The 27,098-nt window shown below is 45.6% G+C and overlaps 1 protein-coding gene and 1 long non-coding RNA gene across 4 annotated transcripts in view; one reads left to right on the top strand and one right to left on the bottom strand.

The window, feature by feature from the left end:
- Positions 1 to 27,098, bottom strand: part of PIP5KL1 (phosphatidylinositol-4-phosphate 5-kinase like 1) — a 621,182-nt gene that overhangs the window by 453,989 nt on the left and 140,095 nt on the right. The gene's annotated exons all lie outside the window — the stretch shown is intronic.
- LOC146869014 (uncharacterized) lies at positions 5,292 to 6,349 on the top strand. The gene is made up of 3 exons (XR_014966467.1): positions 5,292 to 5,420; positions 5,908 to 6,045; positions 6,304 to 6,349. It is a non-coding gene; the product is annotated as an uncharacterized LOC146869014 (long non-coding RNA).

The following is a 27,098-nucleotide window of genomic DNA, read 5'->3' on the forward strand; positions in this document are numbered from 1 at the left end:
GGGGGTCTGTAGAGGAGGGTTCCTCTGAGAGTGGTGTTGGGGTCAGTGTGGATCTGGAAGTGCAGGTGTTCAGCGGTGCGGAGGGTGTCGTCGGTGTTGGTAGAGACTCTGAAAGTGTTCCTGTGGACGATGGCGATTCCTCTTCCTACTCCGTTGGTGCAGTCCCTGAGGGTGATCTTGGAGCCTTCCGGAACGGCTATGGCGAGGTTGGGTGCCGAGGCGGGGTTCAGCCAGGTCTCCGTCAGGAAGGCGACGTCTGGGGAGGTAGAGTCTAGTGGGTCCCAGAGCTCAACGGCATGTTTTCAGGTGGAGCGGGTGTTGAGGAGGATGCATCTGAGGTAGTTGGATTCTTTCCTGGTCGGTGGCTTGGCGGGGCGGATGCTGGTGAAGCTGCAGTTCCGGCAGGTGAAAGGTTCGTGGGTGCGCTTCGAGGAGGCCAGGGAGCAGAAGTGTGATCATCCAGTATTGAGCGCGTGGAGGGTGCTGGCATCGTAGCGGTGTCGGGCGTTGTGGCGGTTGCGGGGGTCAGGGGTTCTGGCGCTGGGTGCAGTCCAGACGTGGATGGGCGCAGATGGGCTTGCCTTAGGCGCTCCTTCGGCGCCCCAGCAGCACGGCCGCTGCGCGCTGCCTCCATATAAGGGGAGTTGGGAGGGAGGAGCAGCTGGGAGGTGGGCACGGGGTCGCGAATGGGTGAGCAGGGGGGCGGGGTCGCAGGGACGCAGCGGCGGGAATAGCAGAAAAAGGTGAAGGACGGCGGGGGAACAAGAAGGCGAGCGGGTACAGAACTAGCAGGGGGAAAAAAGGGAAATAAGCAAGAACAATAAAACAAGTACAATCAGGCGGTTAAAGCAGTGCAGCAGAAAGAAGAGTAGAACCAAGGCAGTACCGCGGCGTGGGGAGCAACCTGCCTGCGAGCAGGGTCAAAGATCACTGCAGTGAGACAGTGGTGGAACTTCTCTCCCACTGCTGTTGAGTTTTTGTCAAGAGTGAGGATCAGCTGGGTATCATCAGCGTATGCAATGATTCAACATCGAAAGTAGCTATCAGAGAGAGAAGTGGTGTCATGTAAAGATTAAATAGGGTTGGGCTCAGGGATGAGCCCTTGGGGACCCCTGATGAAAACCACTTCTCTCCCGATTTGTAACTTCCCAATGTTACAATCTGATGTCTTATCTAGGAAAGAAGTAATCCAGGCCAGAGCCTTGTTTTTTATTCCGCTGTGTTCCAATCTGTCTCTCAAGATGTCATGAGAGACAGTGTCGAACGCCGCCGATAGGTCCCACAGAATCAGTACTGCCTCCTTGCCCAGATCCAAGGCAAACATTAGGGTGTCGGTGGTGTGGAGCAGCACGGATTCAGTTGAGTGGCCTGGTCTGAAACCTGATTGCTTGGGATGCAGGGTGTTGGTTTTCTGCAGGAAGTCATTAAGTTGGGCATGGACTAGTTTTTCCGCAATTTTACTAAGGCATGGTAGTAGTAAGATAGGTCTGAGGTTGGAAAGAGTGGTGGGGTCGGGAAGTTTTTTTTAGAGTGGCTTTACAGCCGCAATTTTCCAGATATCAGGGATTTGTTGCTATCCTAAAGGTGGCATTAATAATCTGATTGATGGCGGGATTTACCGTGTCTACCAATGCATGTAGGATTTTTCTGGGGGCATGGGTCGAAAGGTGAGCCTGACTTACAGGAGAGGATGGCCTGCCTGCACTGTTCTAGATTTATTTTCTTAAAACATGTGAGTTCCTTTCTTGTTCCTACTGCTTGGGCTTTGTTTGGCTGGGGTGGTATATTAGTAAAATCTTTCTTTAGGTCTTTGATTTTCTTGTCAAAGAACTCCGCAATGTCATCGCATAGGTCCTGTGAAGGAGGGATTTCTCGATCTAGGTTTGTGGGATTGATGAAGGATTTCACTATATTGAAGATAGTTTTCTGATTGTCATCTGCCCTATTTATTAGATTAGCATAGTGTTACTTTTTTCCATTCTAATTTGTTGTTGGTATGCTCTGAGTGCTGATTTGAAAAGACTCAGATCTTCAGCCTCATAGTGTTTCCTCCATTTTTTTCTGCTTGTCTGCAAAGTCCTTTGCGGACTGCAGGGCTCACAATTCAGTTTGAGTTGCGATTAACGATGACACAGTCCAGTAGGCAACAGACATGGCTACCAGTGCGGCCCACCCGGACCAGGCATCAGCGCAGGCTGTGCACACGCTGAGCGCCAGAGGTACCACTAACTCTATGCACCACAAGTCAACGCCACGTACCCTTATTAAGGCAGAATTCATCAGACAAAAGACATTGCTACCAGTGCAGCCCGCCCGGACCACGCATCATCGCAGGGTGCACAAACGCTGAGTGCTTCAGGTGCCACTAACTCACTGCACCACAAGTCATCGCCACGTGGACTTATTTAGGCAGAATTCAGTAGGCCAAAGACATTTCTCCCAGTGCAGCCCGCTAGGACGATGCATCATCGCTGGCTGCACACACGCTGAATTGCCGATAACTGTGCAGCTCTACAGAACACCACGTGGCTGTGGGCCCTTGCTGACCGCTTCCTCTGGCCTACCCTGCAGTCAGCACGGCTCACAATTAAAATGGTTTATTCATTAATTACAGAGTCCAGTAGGCAACTACCTACAACATCTTCGAAACCTAAATAATATCCTTTTACTATCCTTGCTTCACAAACTTTTTTGATATCAAGTATAGCTTTACTACAATCACGAAATTCATCTTCCAAGTCCAAATGAACACTGACTGGCAGTCTACACTGCGGCCTGCAGAGCTCACAGTTGGATTTCAGTCTTGATTCATGAATTTCAGAGTCCAGTAAGCAACTAACTAGAACGTCCCCAAAACCTACACATTTCGACAATGTATTCCATACATATTTCATCTTTTGTTACCTACACTGCGGTCAGCAGAGCTCACAAATTACATTGAGACATGATTCATTAATTGCAGACAGAATTGTACTCTTTGTCCTCGGATTTTGTCAAGAGGAAGTGACAAAAATCATTCCTCGATGTCTGTGCTGACTACTGCCTTCCATCTACATTGCGGCTAGCAGGGCTCACAATTCACATCGAGTCGCAGATGACAAGGTCCAGAAGGCAAGAGACATTGCTCCCAGTGCGGCCCGCCCGGACCACGCATCATCACTGGCTGCGCACACTCTGAATGCTTCTAATGCCCCTATCTCAGTGCAGCACAGCTCATGGACCCTTTATGATACAATATTTTGTGTATAATTTCACATCTTGTGCCCCTACCTTAGTGCAGCACAAATCATTGACCCTTTATGATTGAATCTCTGTGTCTGATCCAATGATTACTGTTGTACTTGTTGCCAGCACCAACCATTCCCGGAGGGCTGGCTTACACTCACCCCATATGCATCCACCACAGACGTCACTGGACACATGACCCTGGTAATAAAAAGGAATCGAGCGCACGTGCCCGTACCCAGTTCCACTATCTATCTGAGTCCATGTGTTCATTATGTATGCAACATGCTGCCCCTAGGCCCTACCACATTACATTGTGCTCTGGACAGCGTATGCAACCAACTTACCTTTGACAGTGGGAGAAAACTTTGGTTATGTAACTTTGTCTCAGTCATTGTACAAGTACATATGTAGAGACTGGATGATTAGAGTACTGCAAGGAGAGTGTATAGTGAATTTATAAGTGCGTAGAAATTGGCAGAGTGATTATACAAGTACATATGTTGGCGCAGCCCAACTCTGACAATGAGCTGCCCTCCATGTCCCAAAAACAGAATTTTGGACTTTGCATGGCCCAGTATTGCTACAGCTGCAATACTCCACTGAATGTGCAATAAACATTCACATCCACACAGATGTGTCATGTCCACCATCTGTCTTGTGTAGAACTATGGATAAATGTAGGGTCAGTGATTCCCTGTACCTTCCATGTTAGCCATGTTGTGGGACTTGGCTCACAGAGTGACACGCTGACGCTTGCGACCCGGGTGACGGCAGCCCTACAAGAACACCCGCATGGCATTAGTGGATTCCTCATACAGCTCATGATGGAGCCACGCCCATAGCTCTAGAGTCATTCTTCACAGCCTCACGCAGGACTGGCATACGCCAGACCAGCTCACTCTGCTTACACATACAGGGAAGGACAACAACGCTACATGGCCCAGATTTTCATTGTAGTGATCTGCTGGTCACAGGTCTAGTCAGTATTCCACAGCCACTCCCTCACGGCTGTTATACACCCACACCACACCCATCCAGCACAGGACACGTGACCCTACCAATAAAAGAGACCGGGCATACGTGCCCTATGCCATTTTAGAGTTACTCCCACCGCATGCACTGTGATGGCCCGTCCTGGTGGTCCGGACACCTCATGTAGGCCTGAGCCACTGAACAGGAAGGCCTACTGCCTCACTGGTCACTGAGTTAGTGGCACTTCAAGGACTGAGCGGGCGTGCAACCTGCGATGATGATAGGTGCACTATTATGTCCTCTGCCATGGCAAAATCAAGACGCAGCACCAAATGTGACACCTGTTGGCCTGCGGAGCAGGACTGCATGATGTGGAGGGTGCCCTCTCCGCAAAAAGGTGAGCAGTGAGGCCTGGGTGCACATCAATGGGCAACTATGTCTGGGCGGCGGGAGTGGATGGGGTGCAGCAGCCTGGGTGTTCAGCAGCGAGTAGACACCTCTGAGCAGTGGAAGTGGATGGGGTGCACTAGCCTGGATACACAAAGGCAGGACAGCGATTTAGGCATGCGCAGTTGTATGTCCTCATCCATTACAGATTCCATGCTATGTTTCCGATGACTAAGCTTGAGGGCTGCCCTATATCCCGGCACGTGGTTGGAGACACCGGTGGCAGAAAGGTGAGCTGTGAGGATTTTCCCCACAGTGTCACACTCTCCCTCTCTTCCTTTGTGTCACTCACACTCTCTCTCTTTCTCTTCCTCTCTCTCTCATTCTTTCCCTCTCTCTCGCTTCCTCTCTCACACTGTTTCGCTCTTCCTCTCTCTCACACGGTTTTTCTCTTTCTCTCTTCTTTGTATCACTCTTCCTCTCTTTCTCTGTCCTCCTCTCTTTCTCTCTCTCTCTCTCTCTCTCTTCCTTCCTCACTCTCACTCTCTCTCTCTCTTCCTTTCTCACTTTCTTTCTCTCTTCCTCTCTCACTCTTTCTCTTGCTTCCTCTCTCTCACTCTCTCTTCCTCTCTCCCACTCTTTCTCTCTCTCTCTCCTTTGCTGGACGCATGACGCACCATCTTCTCTTTCTTTTTGTCTTACAGGCTGAGATTCACAAATTGTGCACTTGTATGTACTCATCCATTACTGATTCCATACTATTTTTCAAATGACTAAACTTGAGGGCTGCCCTATATCCCGGCATGTGGGTGGAGACACACCGGTGGCAGAAGGTGAGCTGTGAGGATTTTCTCTACAGTGTCAACACTCACTCACTCTCTCTCTCTCCCCATCTCTTCCTTTCTGTCACTCTCTCTTTCTCTCTCTCTCTCTTCCTTTTTCTCTCTCTCTCTTTCTCTTCCTCACTTTCTCTCATTCTTTCTTTCTCTTCCTCTCACTCACTCTCTCTTCCTCTCTCATACTGTTTCTCTTTCTCTCTTCCTTGTATCTCACTCTTCCTCTCTCTTTCTCTCACTCTCTCTCCCTTACTCTTTCTCTCTCTTCCTCTCTCTCTCTTCGTCTCTCTCACTCTTTCTCCTTGTCTTCCTCACTTTTTTTCTCTCTCTCTCTTCCTCTCAATGTTTCTCTCTTTCTGTATTCCTCACTCACTTTCTTTTTCTCTCTGTCTTCCTCTCACTCTTTCTTTCTCTCACTATCTCTCTTTCTCTCTCCTTTGATGGACGCATGACGCACAATCTTATCTTGCTTTTTGTCTTGCAGGTCTGCGATGATGCGTGGCCATTCTGCAATCAACACTCAACCTGAAGTGTGAGCTCTTTGTCGCTGCATTTACACAACGGGTGAGGAGGTTTCTTCGGCATGTGGTGGACCCTCTTCGACACATGCCGGTGGTGTAAGGTGAGCAGAGAGGCTTGTTTGCGCAGTGGTGGGCAGTCACCTCCGGGGAGTGGGTGGGGTGCAGCAGCAGCACGCAGTCATCTCCAGGCAGTGGGAGTGCATGGGATGCAGCAGCCTGGGTGCGCAGCGGCTGTCATACACCTCTGGGCAGTGGGAGTGGATGGGGTGCACTAGCCTGGATACACAAAGACCGGACAGCGATTTAGGCATGCGCAATTGTATGTACTCATCTATTACTGATTCCATACTATGTTTCAGATACCTAAACTTAAGGGCTGCATTATATCCTGGCACTTGGTTGGAGACACACCGGTGGCAGAAAGGTGAGCTGTGAAGATTTTCTCAACAGTGTCAACACTCCCTCTCCCTCTCTATCTCTTCCTTTCTGTAATCCACACTCTCTCTATCTCTTCATTTTATCTCTCACTCTATCTCTCTTTCTCTGTCTCTTCCTCTCTAATTCTTTCTTTCTCTTCCTTTCTCTCACTCTTTATCTCTCTTCCTCTGTCACACTCTTTCTCTCTTTCTCTCTTCCTTGTATCTCACTCTCTTTCTCTCTATCACTCTTTTTCTCTGTCTTCTCTCTCACTCTATCTTTCTCTCTCTTCCTGTCTCTCACTCTTTCTATCTTTCTCTTTCTCTCTCCTTTGCTGGACGCATGACGCACCATCTTATCTTTCTTTTTGTCTTGCAGGCTGTGATTCACAAATTGTGCACTTGTATGCACTCATCCATTACAGATTCCATACTATGTTTCCGATGACTAAGCTTGAGGGCTGCCCTATATCCCGGCACATGGTTGGAGACACACCGGTGGCAGAAGGTGAGCTGTGAGGATTTTCTCCACATTGTCAACACTCACTCTCTCTCTCTCTCTCTCTCTCTCTCCATCTCTTCCTTTCTCTCCCTCACACCCTTTCTCTGTCTCTTCCTCTCTCTCTCATTCTTTCTTTCTCTCTCTTCCTCTCCCTCACTCTTTGTCTCTCTTCCTCTCTCTCACACTGTTTCTCTCTTCCTTGTAGCTCACTCTCTCTCTTTCTCTTTCTTTTTCTTCCTTTCTCTCTCACTCTTTGTTTCTCTCTTTCTCCCTCACTCTCTCTCTCCTTTGCTGGACACATGGCGCACCATCTTATCTTTCTTTTTGTCTTGCAGGCTGTGACTCACAAATGGTCCAGCGATGACACGACATGGCTGTACATAGTTTTATTTGTTGTTGTATTGTTTTAATGATAATATATATAAATCCATACATGACTAAGATTCTTATTTGTCCAACCTCACAAGCATCTTCATATTACAATTTTTCGAACATTACCCAATTCGTGGGGGTTAGGGGTGAGGGAGGATGGCGGACAAGGGGCAGCTGGCGGGGGGGGGGTCCGAGCAGTGTTGGGTGTCCGACCTGCATGATCATTGGCTCCATTGCATCTGTTGTCAGAGACTTGCGAGCAGGCGGGCTGGCGGGCTGGCTCGTAGATGAAGAGCTGCGAGCCGATTGGTTGGCTCAAAGAGGGAGAGCTGCGGCCCGTCAGTTCGCAGAGGGAGAACTGCTGGCCGGCTCACAGAGGAATAGCTGCGGGCCGACTGGTATAGGGAAAGGTGCGGGCCGTCGGCTTGCAAAGGGATAGCTGCGGAACAGTGATGTGGGGAAGAGGGAGCGTGAAGAGCGCATCTCGCAGAGAGAGACCTGCGGTATATTTCCAGTCTTGGCTTCACAGATACAATTGCGGGCCCGAGAACTCGCACCCGAAGAGCTGTGAGCTGACGAGTGGTTCGCAGAGGGAGATTTGCGGGCCCAAGAATGTTGTTGGAGGTATGCTGTTGATGGTGGAAAAGGGTACGTTACCTGCTGATGTAGGGAGATGCAGCGTGAAAGCAGTATCTTGCACAGACAGAGCTCCTGTTTATTAAATTGCCCCCGGGACCTTTCTTTTATATTTTCACTCGATGCGAGGCACAAGATGGCTTCTAAAACTTCCTAGTTTGAAGTGTTAGCAGCCAATCAGAGGCAAGCTCGTGCTCGGGAGTTAGGCATCGTCCAGATATATATATATTTTTTCCTTTAATATCTCAAAAACTACTGAACGGATTTACACCATTTCAACAAAAGCACGCTTTCTGTACCAAGACCTTTCTCCCTGCCGAATTTGGCGTAATTCCGTTCAGCAGTTTGACCTGTAGTCTGGTCTAAAGTTTCCTATGGAAAATGCATTGCGAAAACACTATTTCGGACCCCTAAACCTTCAAGATACGAGCAGATCAAAAAAGAGAAACTCTGGAAAATTTAGTAAAGATTCGTCAAACTACGCCAAAGTTATAAGCACATGGAGGGCTCCAGGAAGGTGTCCGCGCAACCCCCCTCCCAACATGAGTGAAACCCCGGGGCTGCGGAGACCCCAGCGGGCCCCCGCACTGAGCCCCCTCTATTAATTTTTTAAGAAATGTCCCCGGGACCTAGCTCACCCCGGGGTCTCATTAAAATAAAAACTCGGTAACCCGCGACCCCAGCGCGAATTGCGCCGATATATATATATATATATATTTTTTTATGCTTTCTTTGCCCTGAGGGTCCGTCAAGGACGCCCTGAGCAGGCCTAGGGGGTCAGGGTGTTTCTACCCTGCCCCCTTCTCTTGTTTTATACCTTTGTTTCTCTGTTTTCTGGTGACTCGCTTCAACCGAGTCACAAGATGGATGCCAACACTTCCTGGTTTGGAGTGTTGACAGCCAATCTCAGTGAAGCTCGTGCACGGGACTTAGGCTCCGCCCATATATCAAAACTTTTATTTGTCTAATTTCTCAACAACTACTGAACGGATATATACACCATTAAAAAAAAAAAACAAAGTCGCTTTCTGATCCGAGCACTACCTTTTTGCCGAATGTGGGGTAATTCCGTTCAGTAGTTTCGGCTCTAGCCTTGCACAAAGTTTCCTATGGGAAATTGATTTTTTGACTTATTATTTGAATTTCTCAAAAACTACTGAACGGATTTACACCATTCAAAAAAGGTGGCTTTCTGAACCAAGCTCTACCTTTCTGCTAAATTTGGGGTAATTCCATTTAGCAGTTCGGGTTGTAGCTAGTCGCAAAATTTCCTATGGAAATTAACATGGGGAAAACGCGTTTTGGGACCCCCCTTTTTTCTCAGCCCCTGCTGGACGAATCACCCCCAACTTTCAGGATAGGAGGTGACCTGGATAGACTTTTTTGGGGGGAGAAATTTGAGAAGATTCATCAAACAACGCCAAAGTTATTAGCAAATCAAAAAATGCTTTTCCCATGGAAACTAGGATGTAACTATAACTACCTACTGGCCACCGCCAGTAGGTAATGTGCGTGTGTATATATATATATATATATATATATATATATATAGATATATATATATATTACCTACTGGCGGTCGCCAGTAGGTAGTTATAGTTAGGACCACGTTTCCATAGGAAAACCTCAACATTCTATTTTGAATAACTTTGGCGCCGGTCGACGAATCCTCGCGAATTTCTCAAAATAGGTGGGGCGCTACGCTCCGCTCCTACCCTGAAAGTCTCGGGGGGGTTCGTCAAGCGGGGGCTGAGATAAAAGGGGGGTCCCAAAACGCGTTTTTCCCATGCATTTTTCCATAGGACCTTTAGAACGAGCTACAGCCCGAACGGCTGAACAGAATTACTAGAAATTTGGCAGAGAGGTAGTCCTCAGGTCAAGGAAGTGCCTTTTGTAGGTTTGGTGTAAATCTGTTCAGTAGATCCTGAGAAAATAGCCTTTAAATCAATATATATATCTGTGGAAGCTTACGGTGCGCTTACCGTGCGCTTACGGTAAGCTTATGGTAAGCTTACGGTACGCGTACGGTGGCGTGCGCGAGCGCGATTCTGATTGGCTGTTAGATCTTAGTAAACATTCGAATCGGTCGAAACCAGGAAGCGGCGGCCGCCATTTTCTCTCTCGAACTGTCAGGGGGGTGAAAAAAAAAAGGTGGATAATGTGAAAAGGGGGCAGGCTCGACAGTTCCTGACCCCCTAGCCTTGGTCAGGGGGTCCCAGAAGGACCCTCAAGGGCAAAAATAAAAAAAAATTATTTTTCGAAAAATCGCCGTACGCGCACGGCGACCTGCGGAATTACGCAAATTTTTGCGAAAAGGGAAGCTTAAAAAAAAATAAAAAAAATTGTGAGGTAAGGTTGGCTCTTATAAGAGCCGTTGGGTTCATACAGGGATGGAGGAAAGAAAGAATGGGAGTATTATGAGCGTCTACAAACATGCTGGTCTATCTTATTGTTAATAAGGGGAAGACTGACCTCCCCAAAAGCAATAAGACCACCACATTTTGTACACCTCATTTCAACACTCGCAAATCGAGGGTTGATGTCCAAAGGAAAAGAAGAAGGTGATGCTCCAACAACAGAGGAAGGGCTCAGCTGAGCTGCCGATGATGTACTCGGCTGAGCATCTGAGGCTGGGCTCTGGTGACTTACTGAAGAGTTTTCTCCAGTATGTCGAGCAAAGGTCCTTGGGTGTCTGTCCTGAAGGTGTCTCATCATAGAGTGATTTCCAAAGGAATATTTCCTACTTGGATTTCCTCTTGATAAAACACGATCACAAAGTATGCAAGTGACCTTTGGAGCATTGACCTTTTTCTCCCCCTCTGGAAAAGTGAAATACTCCCATACAAAAGAAGTCTTTTGTTTCCTCCTTCTCTGGATCATGGTGGTGCTGCTGGCCTCACTCTCAGAAGAGCTCTGCTGTTCTGCCATTGTATCCCAATGTCAATCCAGCTCCTGCTCCTAGAGAATCACAAGCAGAAATGAGGGGAATGGGTGTGGTGTGGGAAGAATCTGGAACTGAAAGTAGTATCAACCAATGAAAAGTGTTCTTTCAAGCAGTAAAGAGGGGAATGGGTGTGGTGTGGGTAGTTTCTGGAAGTGAAAGTAATTTCAACCAATAAAAAGTGTTCTTTGTAAGTCACATGACCTACCGTGCGCGCACGTGACGCTTACGGTGCGCTTACGCAGCGCTTACGTCACTTTCGCGCATGCGCATTACACGCCCCTGCGTAACCGCGACGTTGCTTCCGGGTGTACGCGTACGGCACGCACGTATCACGTATCGCGCATGCGCATTACACGCCCCTGCGTAACCGCGACGTTGCTTCCGGGTATACGCGTACGGCACGCACGTATCACGTAGGCGCGCTGCACTAATTACGTCCAGAGTGCGTAGCGTCAGCTTACCGTACGCGTATTTTACAAGCGCGTAGCGTCAGCTTACCGTACGCGCACGGAAAAAAATGCATAAAAAAAAACCTTTCGATAATGCAGGATATAGTACATAAATTATTAAAAAAAGGCTTACAAAAAATGAAATAAAAAAAAATTGCATTAAATTATAATAAAACTATAAAATCGAAATAAAAAACCACTATCCACATTGACCCCACCCCCTGTGCTTTTGGTGGCGTTAAGTGGGCGCGCACGCCACGAATGGCGTAAAGTAACTTAGCATTTAAAAAAACGAAAAAAATAAACTGAAAAAACCATAGGTTTCACACACGTTATAGTTAGGAATTAGCATTTAAAAAACCTTGCAAATTCACTGAAAAAACCATGGGTTTCACACACGTTATAGTTAGGAATTAGCATTTAAAAAACCTTAGAAATTCAGTGAAAAAACCATAGGTTTCACACACGTTATAGTTAGGAATTAGCATTTAAAAAACCTTAGAAATTCAGTGAAAAAACCATAGGTTTCACACATGTTATAGTTAGCTGGACATTTTACTCGTAAAAAACCAATGAAATTGCCCCGTTATAGTTAGTTCAGCTAACTATAACTCGCGCGCCCGCAATGCACTGCTGATGACGTCACATATTACATCACTCATGACATGGTCAGTGACATCACTCATGACATCACTGATGACATCTCAAATGACATCACTGATGACATCACTGATGACATCATCCTTGTGATAGAGTGGCAGACCTCCTCTTCCCCTAATATAACCTTTGACACACACATTCAAAAATAGAGACTAAAATTTACAAAACAATGGACATACCAATAACAGTTACAACAACCTCTTCAGTTATTCTAAGATCCACATACACATCCACTCATTCACCAACAGTCCAATACAGTCACTCATACATGTACTCACTCATCATATGTACTCATACACCTATACATCCTGTTACACAATGCCACTCATCCATAGAGCAACTCACACACATAGTCACTCATGCTAATAAAGAATCAAACATACATTTACTTGCATATACAGTTATACATACACCACCACACTTACTTCTACGGAAACTTACACATACTTAGTCTTTTAAACAATCACTTATAGAAACACATACTTATTCATACAGGAACTCTTTCAATCTCTCACATATAATCACATATATACACCAATAGTCACATATACTAGTTTTAAACATATGTAGTTACTCATAAAGACACTATTGAGACAGTCATTCACTCACTAACACACCCATACACACACTCATCCACCCATGCAGTCCTGCACACATGCTCTGTTCAATACATACATGCACCTATGCACTACGTAATACCCCCCACCGAACCATGCAGACACTCAGACTGATACTCAAAAAACCAACTAATAACCTATATAGACACCCATGTAGCTACTCACCAACCCATGCAGCCACTTATACACAAAGTGAGAGACTGATACAGATATTTACATATTTAAACATTACTCACTAAGCCATGTATTCACTAAGATACACTTAATCAGTTATACAATCAATTTTTCAAAAACAAATCATCCATTTAGACACTTATATACCCATTTATTCTTCCATCGTCCTTGAGATATACATATATAAAACATATTTAATTTTCAGAAAAATACACATTCACTGGATGATGTCATCAGTGATGTCATTTGAGATGTCATCAGTGATGTCATGAGTGATGTCACTGACCATGTCATGAGTGATGTAATATGTGACGTCATCAGCAGTGCATTGCGGGCGCGCGAGTTATAGTTAGCTGAACTAACTATAACGGGGCAATTTCATTGGTTTTTTACGAGTAAAATGTCCAGCTAACTATAACATGTGTGAAACCTATGGTTTTTTCACTGAATTTCTAAGGTTTTTTAAATGCTAATTCCTAACTATAACGTGTGTGAAACCTATGGTTTTTTCACTGAATTTCTAAGGTTTTTTAAATGCTAATTCCTAACTATAACGTGTGTGAAACCCATGGTTTTTTCAGTGAATATATATATATATATATATATATATTACCTACTGGCGGTCGCCAGTAGGTAGTTATAGTTAGGACCCCTTTTCCATAGGAAAACCTCAACATTCTATTTTGAATAACTTTGGCGCCGGTCGATGAATCCTCGCGAATTTCTCAAAATAGGTGGGGCGCTACGCTCCGCTCCTACCCTGAAAGTCTCGGGGGGATCCGTCAAGCGGGGGCTGAGATAAAAGGGGGGTCCCAAAACGCGTTTTCCCCATGCATTTTTCCATAGGACCTTTAGACCGAGCTACAGCCCGAACGGCTGAACAGAATTACTCGAAATTTGGCAGAGAGGTAGTCCCTAGGTCAAGGAAGTGCCTTTTGTAGGTTTGGTGTAAATCTGTTCAGTAGATTCTGAGAAAATAGCCTTTAAATCAATATATATATCTGAGCCCGCTTACGGTACGCTTACCGTACGCTTACCGTAAGCGTACGGTGGCGATTCTGATTGGCTCTTAGATCTTAGTAAACATTCGAATCGGCCGAAACCAGGAAGCGGCGGCCGCCATTTTGTGCATTTCACTCAGAAAAAAAAGAGTGAAAACAAGAAAAGGGGGCAATGAGGAGAGTTACAGACCCCCTTACATTTGTGAGGGGGTCAAAGAAGGACTGTAAAGTACAAAGAAAACATTTATTGATTTTAAAAAAAATCACGGGGTACGCGTACGGTAGAAAAAAAAAAAAAAAAAAAATGAAAATCAAATTTAAGTGTTTAGATATTAGGGGGCTCTAAAAAGAGCCGTTGTGTTTATGAAATGATTTTTTAGTGGTACCTACAAGTAAGTACCGATGCAGAGTCTAAGGTTCAAGAGGAAGACTCTGTTCCCTTCATCATTGAAGTGCACACCATCTCCTCTATAAATGTCTTGCATGTCATAACGCAAGTTGTTGTGGTAAATGGCACCCATACCATAGTCACGGAGGAAAGCAGAAACAGATTTGTTGACGTGCTTTCTTGCTTTGTCATCGCACCGCGTGCCCACCGTGCGTGCACGGCACTAACTGCGTAAAGTGGGCGCGGGGTGCGCGAAGCGCACCGCGTGCTCACTGTGCGCGCACGGTGCGCGAAGCGCACCGTGCGCGCACGGAACGAACTGCGTTAAGTGGGCGCGCACGCCACGAATGGCGTAAAGTAACTTAGCATTTAAAAAACCGTACAAATTCACTGAAAACACCATAGGTTTCACACACGTTATAGTTAGGAATTAGCATTTAAAAAACCTTGCAAATTCACTGAAAAAACCATAGGTTTCACACATGTTATAGTTAGCGGAAATTTTACTGATAAAAAACCAATGAAATTCCCCCGTTATAGTTAGTGCAGGCAACTATAACTCACGCGACCGCAATCTTCTGCTGATGACATATGTGTCTTTATGGAAAAAAAATATTTGTAATATATGTATAGCTAAAATTTAATGGAAGAAGACATGGGCAAATAAGTGTCTAAATACAGTATTAGCATCAGCAGAGGATTGCGGTCGCGTGAGTTATAGTTGCCTGCACTAACTATAACGGGGGAATTTCATTGGTTTTTTATCAGTAAAATTTCCGCTAACTATAACATGTGTGAAACCTATGGTTTTTTCAGTGAAATATATATATATATATATATATATATATATATATATATATATTTTATCTACTGGCTGTCGCCAGTAGATAGTTCTAGTTAGGACCGTGTTTCCATAGGAAATCCGCAACATTTTATTTGGAATAACTTTGGCGCCGGTTGACGAATCCTCGCGAAAGTTTCAAAATAGGTGGGGCGCTCCGCTCTGCTCCTACCCTGAAAGTCTCGGGGGGATTAGTCAAGCGGGGGCTGAGAAAAAAGGGTGGTCCCAAAACGCGTTTTCCCCATGCAATTTTCCATAGGGACCTTTAGTCCAAGGTACAGCCCGAACGGCTAAACAGAATTACTTGAAATTTGGCAGAGAGGTAGTCCTCAGCTCAGGGAAGTGCCTTTTGCAGGTCTGGTGTCAATCTGTTCAGTAGTTCCTGAGAAAATCAAAAGTAAAATCATATATATATGTGGGCGGAGCCTAACCACACATCTCATCCTGTGATCTGATTGGCTGTCAGCACTTCATCCAAGAAGTGTTGGCAGCCATATTGGGACCAATATACATGATAGCACCTCATTAAAAAGCATTGCAGTTAATAGAAGGTTTTAAGACTTTAGTTACATTATAAATCATTTGTTGATGGTGCCATACTCATTTTAGGAATTGTGGTATGTTCCAAGGTGATTTCACCATGTGAAAAAGCCTTCTGCTGGGATATCATGATTGAGAGAAAAATATTTTCTCATGCTTTTCCCACAGAGGTTTGGAAGGTGATCTATAAGCTAAACTGAGAGCTTATTTTCTGTAAATTCACATTATCTTTCTCAGTCATGTGAGAATGAAGTCTGACATTCTCAGTAAAACATGTACATCCAACAAGGGCAGAGACTGTCAGTTGATTCCTTTGTGTTCTACTGCAGCTTCCCAGAGTGTTCCAAAGAACAACTAGAGCGCTAACAGTCCTACTTATGATAAACGTATGGCACACCTGAAGCCATCTTGCTTGGATTAAAGTGGTAACTCTTAAAACATTTAATTTAAAAAGGAACAAAATGAGGGGGTTCATTTTTCCATAACAAGTATGATTAGCGCTGCAGAAAGAAAAACTAGGGCACATTTTGACTTCTGAAATCCTCTTATTTCATTAAAAAATTCTGACATGCAGACTGAAACATGCACTTTCAATACCAGCAGCAGTTTTCCCGGGTGAGCAGTAGCTTTACTACAGTGATCTAATGAGCAAAAAGAGTGCTAACATTCTGAATTTATGGCAAATGTGTGACACATCTGAATGCCTTCTTGATGGAATCAAAGTAAAAAGCTGAAAGTATTTCCTACTGAGGAGACTGCAGTAAATGAGGAAATTTGGAAACTTCATAACAAATAAGTCTCCCAAGATGGCCACCAGAGACAAAAGAGCCCAAATGTAGCCCAAATATCACCCAGATGTAGCCCAAGTATAGCCCAATGACAGTATGTCCCAGAGTGTTCTTAAAAACAACTAGAGCGCTTACTGTCTTCATTATGACAAAAGTATCGCACACCTGAAGCCATCTTGATTGGAATAAACTGGTAACACTTAAAACATTTAATATAAAAAGGAACACAATGAGGGGGTTCATTTTGCCATAGAAATTATGATTAATGCTGAAGAAACAAATTGAGGGCACATTTTGAGTGACTTCTCAAATCCTCTTCTATTTCATTAAAAAATTCTGACATGCAGACTGAAACATGCACTTTTAATACCAGGAGCAGACTTCCATGGTGAACAGTAGTTTTACTACAGTGATCTAATGAGCAACTAGAGTGCTAACTTTCAGAATTTATGGCAAATGTGTGACATATCTGAATACCTTCATGATGGAATCAAAGTAAAAAACTGAAAGCATTTCCTACTGAGGAGACTGCAGTACATGAGGAAATTAGGAAACTTCATAACAAATAAATCTCCCAAGATGGCCACCGGAGACAAAAGAGCCCAAATGTAGCCCAAAATCACCCAGATGTAGCCCAAATATAGCCCAATGACAGAAGTGTGCAAAACACTTATTATTTTGTGTTTTTGCAGTGTTATATAGTGCAGACTTGTCAGGTATTGGAGTGCTTTACATGAACATTGGTTACATCACACAAGAACAAATTCATTTTGGTTGTAGACATGGGGAGACTAAGTGATTTGACCAGAATCACAGAAGGTCGAGCTGAAGCAGAAACTCCAACCTGGCTCCCCAGTTGCAAAGTCTGCAGTTCTGGAAGTAAGACCACATCCTCTCCCCTAAGTGCAACATTTAATCAAGTGGTCAACTGGATAAAAAAACATAAAGATAACAAATAATTTAAAAGTGCTTTGTCGCTATTTCAAAACTCAGAAAATATGTCCTTATTTTAGTCTTTTAGAGCACTAACCATAATTTTGATGCCAATAAGACCCTCTCATATATGTAATTTCTAAAGGAAATGCTCTAGGTATTACAGTTTTGATTACATCAAGATGACGTCAGGCGTTCCACACTTTTGTAATAAATATAGAATATTAGCAATCTAGCTGTTCATTAGGATACTGTTGAGAGGCAGAGGCCAGGGGCACGGACTGAAAATTGAAGGCAGGTAGGAGAGTGCAAAGGCAACAATTTAACCACAGTGAACAGGCAGGAAGGGCCGTGGCAGCACCACAGACTATGGAGGGCAGTGGAAAGGGGGGCAGGGGCAACAAACCAACAATACAGGACTGGCAAGAGAGGCTGTGGCAATATAATAGACCATTGTGGGCAGAAGGAAGAGGCAATGGTAGTACAACCATACATGCCAACAGACCCGATTCAGCCAGGAAACGTCCAATGTTTTTAAGCTCAAATGGGCTTTATTTGATCTGTCTCCTGTCTACAATCTCCTCTTTTTCAATGTAACTCAAAGGGGAAAATCAATACCCCAGTTTTTTTTCAAAATCTCCCTCTTACCAAGTTCAAAATGTTCGCAAGTATGGTACACTGGATCATGGAAGGAAATGGGGTAGGGACATGGACTTGGATAACAGAGGACAGGAGGGACATGGAGAGGTGCACCAAACTGACCCTGCAGGTCAGGCATCAGGGTTTGCAGCAGCACAATACACCACACAGGGCATGCGGGACGGGAGTGCAGCACAACAATCCATAGAAAGCAAGAGGGAGGGGACAGGACCATGCACATGGACAACAGAGAACAGAGGGGCAAGAGGCAATGGTAGCTAGCGGACCATAATGGACAGACAGGAGAGAAAGCTGCAGCATAACAGACCATAAAGGGCAGGAGGGACGGATCAGGGGCATTACAATGGAACAGACAAGCCAGGAGGGAGAGAGTAGGGGTCTGCACATGTAAACAGAGGGCTGGGGGCAAGGGGGCAGGGCAGGAGCAGCAAGATAGCCATGGAGGTCAGGCAGGATGGGCACTAGAAGCAAGACACACCATGAAGAGCAACAGTGAGACTGTGATGGCATACACACAGACCATGGAGGGAAGGTGGGAGGGGGTCAGGGGCAGCGAACTGATCACACAGGGAAGGTGGGAGGGGCCATGGCAGCACAGAAGACCATGCATGGCAAGTGGGAGGGTTAGTGGCAGCACAATGGCTATGATGGGCAAGAAGGAGGGTGCAGGGGCATGCACAAAGGACGATGGAGGATAGAAGGGAGGGTCAGGACCTGTGCACAGACAAGAAAGTTCAGGGGAATTGGCCTCACAAAAGACCGCACGCGGCAGGCAGGAGGAGCAGTTGCAGCACAACAGACCAGGGAGGGCAGAAGGGTGTGGCAGTACAATGGACCATGTAGGACAGGAGGAAGAGGATAGGGGCATAGCATGTGGACAGGCAGGGTGGAGGTGGCAGGGACAGGTTACAGTCATCTGACAATGCTAGGCAGGTGGGAGGGGAGTGGCAGCTCAACAGAACACTCAGAGTAGATAGGAGTGGCAGGTCCATGGAACATGGTGGGCAAAAAGGATGGAGCAGGGGCATGCACAAAGACATCGGAGGGCAGGGGGGAAGGAGAATAGGGGCAGCAAGCTAAGCACAGAGTTTAAGCAGGAGGTCAATGATGGGGCATAGAATTGGGCAATGGAGGAGGGGACTGGTACATCATACTAAATTGAGGGCAGTGGCAGCACATCAGACCATGCATGGCAGGAGGGAGGAGGCTAGTCCATGGATTCACACAACAGAGGATAGGGAGGAGGGGGATGGGGCAGCAAGCTAACTGTTCAGAGAAGGCGGGTATTAGGAACTTTATTGTTTTTAAAACGTGTGTCTGTGCGAACTACTTAAAATATGAACAAGTATGTAGCATAATCTCACTTTTATTCAGGAAGAAGAGGACGTTTGTGACTGTGACTCCGGGCTCACTTGGCAGAAACACCCCCTGACCCTCCACCCCCTATCGCAAAATGTAATGCCCGTGAAAAGGGTAGGTGAACACAGTGTTATATAGAACATAGTCCTGAGAGCACGATTGAAAATGAAAACTAGATATAGTGTATGGTATTAACTATGCACCAAAAAGTGTGATATAAGATGAACCGGGCGTGAAATATAATATGCAATACATTGTGCGCAATGACAGATTAATTGGAGAGTGCGAGATAGCACAGGCACTAGCGCGTGCTATGCGATGTGCACCTTGGAGTGTAATATGCACAGGGCAGTGTTGTGTAACCTAACTAGTCTCTAAAGTTGTAATATAAAATATGTGCTTGGGAGTGTAACGTTGCATATGCACTGTGACAAAGATATGGATCCCAGATTGTAATATGTATGGCATAGCACTGTGCGTTATAACATAGGCACCGAGGAAGGCACGTTAGATGGGGCAATATAACCCGTGCGAAGACAAGTGTGGCATGACATATTCACGGGGTGGTGTTACAGTGCACATGGGCTAGAGAGTGTCATAGCATATGCACTAGCTGGTGGAATACAACACTGAGGTGTGTGGCACTCGGCAGGCAATGGTGGGTGTAACACAGCATTGGGCTCTGCCAGGAGCGCGCTGTGACTCTCAAGTGATGTTCGTCCCCTTTCCAGAGAGTAAAATAAAAAGTATTACACATCCGGCAGTGGATGTGTGTTTTATTAACCGTGAGGGGGGTTTCTTACATATTTTTGGTCGAATTTTTGTCGAATCCCCTTTGAATGGCTTGGTGTGCATGTGTATTAAATGTGCCCGTCAATAGCTACCCATGTTTGTATAAATAAACGACAAGGGTGTCTACCGGGATTAGGCACGGTAGGGCATCAGACATGTCAGAGCTTCACTAGTGGTGTAAATACATTCCACGTGGATTCATTGTATGCATAGTCGCCTTTTAATGAATATCACTCAAATCGTCATGGTGATAGGTACATACGGTTTGTCCAGCATGTCCTAGGTGTGTCTATAAATATATATTTTTTAAAAATAATAAAAAAGTGGCCAGCCCTGGGGATTGGGGTAAAAAAATATAATTAGGAGACAGGCCCTGGGGGATGGGGTCATCAGGGCAATAAATTAGAATAAGAAGGGGGAACCACACAGCCCCCCTTCTTAAAAAATTAAAATAAATAAAAGACTGCCATCGTGCCGGAGGCCACGCCCCCTCCTTGCAGCACTCTGCAAACGCGCCCCCTGGCGAGTTGTAAGTTGGGGAATCAATTCCTCTTCAATACTGGAGGGTCCCTGAGGGCCAACTAGCCCAACAGGCATCTCCAGTATGCGCCAGGGAGCTGTGCTGCAGACAGGTGTTCTGAGGCCAAGCCCCTTTTTACACCTCTCTGCAACGCAGCTCTGTGGCGCTTACTGGAGGTACCTAGTGGGCTAGTTGGACCCTAGGGACCCTCAGGATTCAAGGGGACTTAATCTCTCAACTAATAACGGACACAGGGCGTGTTTACACAGTGGGGAGGGGACGGGGCCTGAGTTAACGTGTGCAAAAACGCCCTGTGGCCTGTTTTAAGAGGTAGTTTTAATCCCCCTGCCCTATTATATACTAAGGGCTTACAGAGGAGGTCATGCTAATCACAGGGGGGCCCCAACGCATAATGTTCCCTAGTGTATGTAGGTGTTTTCACTGTATTCTAAGTGTCTTTTAACATAGCACTGGCTCTAGGACTGGTTAGTCAGACTCAGTTACCACCAGTATCCGTCTGAAAAAGTTGAGGGTACAGGATGATTTTGCAACAAGGCTTCTTTCTGCTCTTCTGTTTGTTCTTTCTGCACGTTATCCTTCTTCCTGCACTTTTCTTCATCTTTGAGGACTTCTGTTGCTTCTTTCTGCATTTCTTTTTTTTCTTCCTGTGCGTTTTTCCTTCTTTCTTCACATGTCCTATGAGTGATGTAATATGTGACGTCATCAGCAGTGCATTGCGGGCGCGCGAGTTATAGTTAGCTGAACTAACTATAACGGGGGAATTTCAATGGTTTTGTACAAGTGAAAAGTCCAGCTAACAATAACACCCCTGAAACCTATGGTTTTTTCAGTGAATTTCTGGAGGTTTTTTAAATGCTAATTCCTAACTATAATGTGCCTGAAACCTATGGTTTTTTCTGTGAATATATATATACATATATACACACACCAACTCCAGTTTTCCCTTCACCCTGGATACCAACACAAGGACTCTGGTCTTTCTGTATAAAAGATTCTCGTTTATTATTTCAGTATTATTTTAGTATATGTCTATGTATATACATAAAGGCACACATTTACAAACATATTTACACAAGGTAAAGGCATATGCCTAGAATATATACATGGGCCCATATATAGAAGGCCAGACAAAAACAGGGACAGGCCAGATATAGTCGTGAGACTAAAGGCTTTATTCCTACTTTAATGTCTGGTCTGTCCCAGGGTTTGTGTTTTAAAATATGGTCCTACACACATGCATGGAACAAAAGCTTCTTTACCCAACATAGTAAGCGTCTCTTCTCAGCATACTGTATCCATTTTCAGATCTATTCATTATAAAAATACACTCTGTGCAATATAATCAATGGATGTTTTTACAGCTTTCAGGTCCAACTATCACCTGTGCAAAGTCACACAATGAAGGACAGAGAGGAAGCAGGGATCAATAAGTATAGATTTACTGGTGAAAGATCAGCCACTGTCCACAAAGAGCATTCCAAGGATCCTGCATGTTCGGGTACTTTCAGCTACTGATAAAGAACCCAAGAAGCACCTGCTTCCCACCCACACAACCAACCTGAAACACACACCCACCGCTTCCCCTGTTAAATACTCAAGACAAAAACACACTGTCCAAGACCACTCCGCCCTTTCAACCGCCCTCCACATCGCCAGTCGCGTCCTCCACGAGCATGGTCTCCAGACCTTCATCTCTTCCTGCATCTGACACCACATCCTCCACTGGGCCACCACGGGCCACTACACCAACATTCACTCTTCACTTACATTCAAACGTGCTGAGCTGGTGTGACCTCTACCCAAGGTCACGGGAATAACTATGAATGCCATAATGGCCATCATTATAGTCCCAGGGCACACTGAAGAAAGAGGACGCAGTGCCCTCAGGAAACTGAAAACTGCTTCAGATTTTTCCTTCAAAAACTTGTTTTTTTTCCAAAACAAAATCTTTCTGGTGGCTATTCAATGCCATCTGCCATACGTTCGACAATCAAGAAGATGATACAATCTTAACAAAACGATTGACATGTGTTTCGGACTTGGTGTCCTTCATCAGGGAAATATCAACAAAAACAGATATACATGCTCACTAGCTGAAACCTCTAAGAAGTATATCGTTGATTAATAATTGGAAAGAACGTTAGAACTCAAACATCCACCAGACAGGATTTGTGAAGAAATTAAATTAAAATTGTAAAAAAATAAATGTATTGTTTCGCACTCCAAAGGAACAAATTGTACAACCAACATATGTGAAATAACTGCGAGAAGCGAAGATTTAAAATCACCTTAATGTGTTTTCTGCCAATAGTCACCAGGATAGGTCAGGAGTCGACTAATAATGGTCACTTCACACCATAGTGTACCCAATAAGGCATGGCATGCACAACTAGAGTTACAACAAAATTATAACTCCTAACAAAGCGCTTAAATGCTAGCCAAAACTCAACCGTGCCAACTGGTACCAGTTTAAATCCCCCCATATTTGGAGCATTATGTAACTGCTTCTCACATCTAAAGGGCTCCAAGTGTCTTCCGTATTTTAGAAAACAACCATGTGACAAGCATAACTAGTTAGCATGAAGGAGTCTCGTTCCGTTATCGGAAATACCTCCACAACTACGAATAGTCATGCACCACCACCGGCAGACTCAAGAACGAGCGATGTATCCTTTCCATGTCCAGACTGAATGAAGCTTTCCATACTGAGTAAAAGTAAGCCATATAGTCTCCACTTCTAGTGGTGCCCTTCCGTTAGTTCCTTGAAATTTCTGCTTTGAACCCATCCCTCTTCCAGAAACCAAAGACTACCCTGAAACGGCATGTTATAGAAACAACATTTCCGGATCACTAGTCTGCATCGTTTACGGTTGGAGCTATGATGATATCCGATTGTATTCAAACCCCGACGGTCATTCTTGATTTATGAAATTTTCCTTGGCAAATGCTTTTTCTTTGGTTAGAATTGCAACTTTAATGATACAAAACAAATGCCACGCCTATCCCTCTTAATCATGGCCTTGTTCCAAAAATCAACAAAACAGAACAGGACTCCTATCAGTGGCGGTTTCTTGCTTTGGGCGTCGGGGCCACGCCCCTCTAATTTTACTACTTTATGTACCATCCACCACATTTATAGTTAAATAATCATATTACATGCTGTGTATTATTATTTCATTATCAATGCAGATGGTGCATAAAGCTAGGAAGCGTACATGCAGAGCTAACGCAGTTTTACAACTGCAGCGTCACACCCTAACCCTCCAGTGTGCAAGGGTCAGGCAGCCAGGCAGGCCCTTTTCTCTAGCAAGGGTGCTAGTGCGCATGTACCAGACATTTGATTATGGAGGCTTAAGGCCTTAATTCACTCCAGCCCTCGCCTTCCTTCATGGCGTCTTGGGGGTCCACACGCAGATGGCGTGCAAAAAAAGTCACTTTTTGAAGCAGCCCAGGCAGCATGAGAACCAGCCCTTGCTGCCCAGTGTTGCATGCCGATCATCACTGCCTCACCTCCCCCGCCCATTTCCAAATTGTCCTAGGGAGGGGTGGGGTCAGGCAGCCCCATGGGCCCAACCCCTACTTATGACGAGTTGGGAAAGGGTGTTGTTACAAAAAAGCAGTGTTAGATTTGGGGGTTTCTAGTTGGCATAGTTAGGTACCTGTGACAAATAGGGAAGGTCGCAGGGAAGGTGATGCGTCTGTTCCTTACATGCAGGGGAGATGATGCGCGCTTCCTTACTGTGTGGGGAGTTGATGCATCGGTTTCTTACTGCTCTCCGCTGCTATGCGACACGCTGACACCTCAATGCGATACTCTTCTCCGGTGCGATGCGACAAAATGGTGTCCTGGTTGCGATGCGACAACGTTGGTGTGATGCATGCACACCCGACGGCCGTGCGGCGACACTATGATCTTTGGAGCCACGACAGGCCCTGCGACGCGCTTCTCCGGTGATGCGACAATGACTTCTGTGGTGGCGTCCCGCTTCTCCGGCGATGCGCCGCTTTTCGGCGATGCGATGATGACAGCGGCGGCTCGCTTCCTCGGCGATGCAATGACAGCAGCTGCGGCGACGACATGCTACTCATTGTTGCATCGCGCTTCCAGCTCCCAGCGACACGCAGTCTCTCAGAAAGCCCAGCACAACAGCAGGCACTTCAATTCCCAGCAAGGGAATTCAGGGGGGAGCTGGTTGGTGAAGTCTTGTATCCCTGAGACTTCAGGCAGGAGGCAAGCTCTAGTTCAAGCTCTTGGAGATTCTTCTTCAAGTTTATAGAAAGCACACTCAGTCCTTTTCTCCTCTCTTTGGTAATGAAGCAACCACTGCAGGCCAAACCCCAAACACACAGCACAGGGGTAGTCTCCTCCTTCAGCTTCCTGGTTCTTCTCCTCAGCAAAGGTTCATCTTGATTCCCAGAAAGGATCTAAAGTTCTTGGGTCTGGGTCCCAATATTTATACTCCTTTTTAGGTCTCGCCTAGCGAACGCAGCGCGAAGCGCTGTCGCCAGCGAGATCTATTGTCGCTGACTTGCCTCGGAAGTGGGACATGAGATGGGCACGCGCAGGCTTTTGGCGATTGGATCCTATGTACGCGCTTACAGCCACGCGGCATGCACATCTCCTGTCCCCCTTCCGTCTTTGCAAGCCAGCATGCAGTTTCACTTTCTTATTTTTTTTTAAACCTCGCCCCATCGTTGGAGCGGCCTGCAATGGCGGGTCTGCTCAGGAAATAAACATTGACAGTGCCTTCATCAGCACAACCACTGGACAAATGGAGAATCCTCCTCTCACTCGGTCTGCGGGGGGAATCCTCCTGAACGGCGGCTGGCTGCGGCGCACTTCCGGAGCACTCCAGCTCCTCTATACTTCTGCCAGCACGACGCAGGCCTCTCTCCTTAGGCATGGGAGCCCCGCACTGCTATCTGCCGTTCTTCACCCGGGCCCCCTCCTGGGACCCGGGACTTCAGCTCCCGCACTTCCTCTCTGGCGCCGGGGCTCCCTCTTCACCACGGGAGCCCCGGAAGGGGACAGGCACTGCCTGCACTGGCCGCACGCGCCGCCACTGGGCACGCAAAAGTTACTGGTACCATGCATGCGCGGGCAGCCCTCCCCTCCCAGGTCTCCTCCCCGGCCCGTATGTGGAGCTACTTTCGGTTTTGCTTTTTCTAAAAGGATCTGTGATGAGCAGAAAGGAGGTATTTAAGGCAACACGATCATTTTTGTTGTACACCTAAGAAAAACAGAATCGTTCTGCATTTATCTAAACAGTGTGAGTTTCCCAATTTTGTCATCTGGCTTATATTAAACTGATTCTATCATATTTTTGCACCAAATTACTAAGTACTTTCTGATGTGTTCAATTTTGCATTCGATTTCGCTTTTATTATTCATGTCTGTCTCTTATGAGAGCGCAAGACACCTAGGAGCATATCAGCAACAACCGGCGATAATTATCACTAAGTGCAGTTAGCGTTAGGATGATTATCGCTGGCTAGCGTGGATTTTTATCGCTGAGATAGCGTGCTATTAGCAACGCTTAACTCAAAAGTGATAAAAATCCTCACGCTACCTGCCAAACGTGAGATTATCGCTGGAAACCAAGCGATAATCTCACGCAATGTGACGTTCGCTGGATGATGGGACTCTCAAACTTAGCCATGATATCAACCTTCCATAGGATATCATGGCTAAGTCAGTCCTGAAGCAGGCGTAAGGAAAGTAGATAACAGGGGTTATCGCTACTTTTCTTGCCTTTATGCTTCATAGCGTGGGGCTTGATGATAGGAGAAATGTCGCTTAGCGACATTTCTCCTGTCATGTCAGGAACGCCCACTTTGCATCTTATTAGAGATGCAAAGCTGGGCGTTAGGAACTCCTACGCTAACCCAAGTTTTCACGCGTTAGCGTGGCCTTGCTTATCAGGCGATAAAATTATCGCCGCTTTTCAGACGAAAACTGCCGCAAAAGCGGAGATAATTCTATTGCCTCGCTGATATGCCCCCAAGTATTTAAGTGGCTTCCAGGAAGGGTGAGTGTGTGACTATGTGTTGTACGGATTACAATCCCCTTTGCTGTTCGCTTCATGGAAATTGCAAGTCATCTCAGAGTTCCATTGCTTTATGAAGGAACTTCGCCTTCAGCTTTTTCCCTTTATATAGTTACGGAACTCCTTGGTGACTTGCATCCATTCTCCTTATAATATATGACGGCGGGTACTTTATCCCACAAGTCATGGCCCTTTGATTGTTCAAACTATCACAGGACAGCTTCTAATGTTTTGAAGTGTGAGTATTTTAGACCTTGCTTGTGGAAGTTGGTAGTGAAGTCATTTCTTAAGGAGTAAAAAAAAAACAGGGTTTTTTTCCAGGAAGTGTTTTTAAGCAGATAAAAAAAATATATATGTTTCAAATGATGTATATTTTGGGTAGCTTAATATTCATGGAAATGAAAATCCATATTTTTCACCTTAAAGCCCATTTTCAGGTCTGAAGTATGATTTTTGATATCTCTACCCTCCATGGGCAGAGGTCTGTCTGTTAC

Source organism: Triturus cristatus, chromosome 1_2 (assembly GCF_964204655.1).
Source record: "Triturus cristatus chromosome 1_2, aTriCri1.1, whole genome shotgun sequence".
Lineage (NCBI taxonomy): Eukaryota > Metazoa > Chordata > Amphibia > Caudata > Salamandridae > Triturus > Triturus cristatus.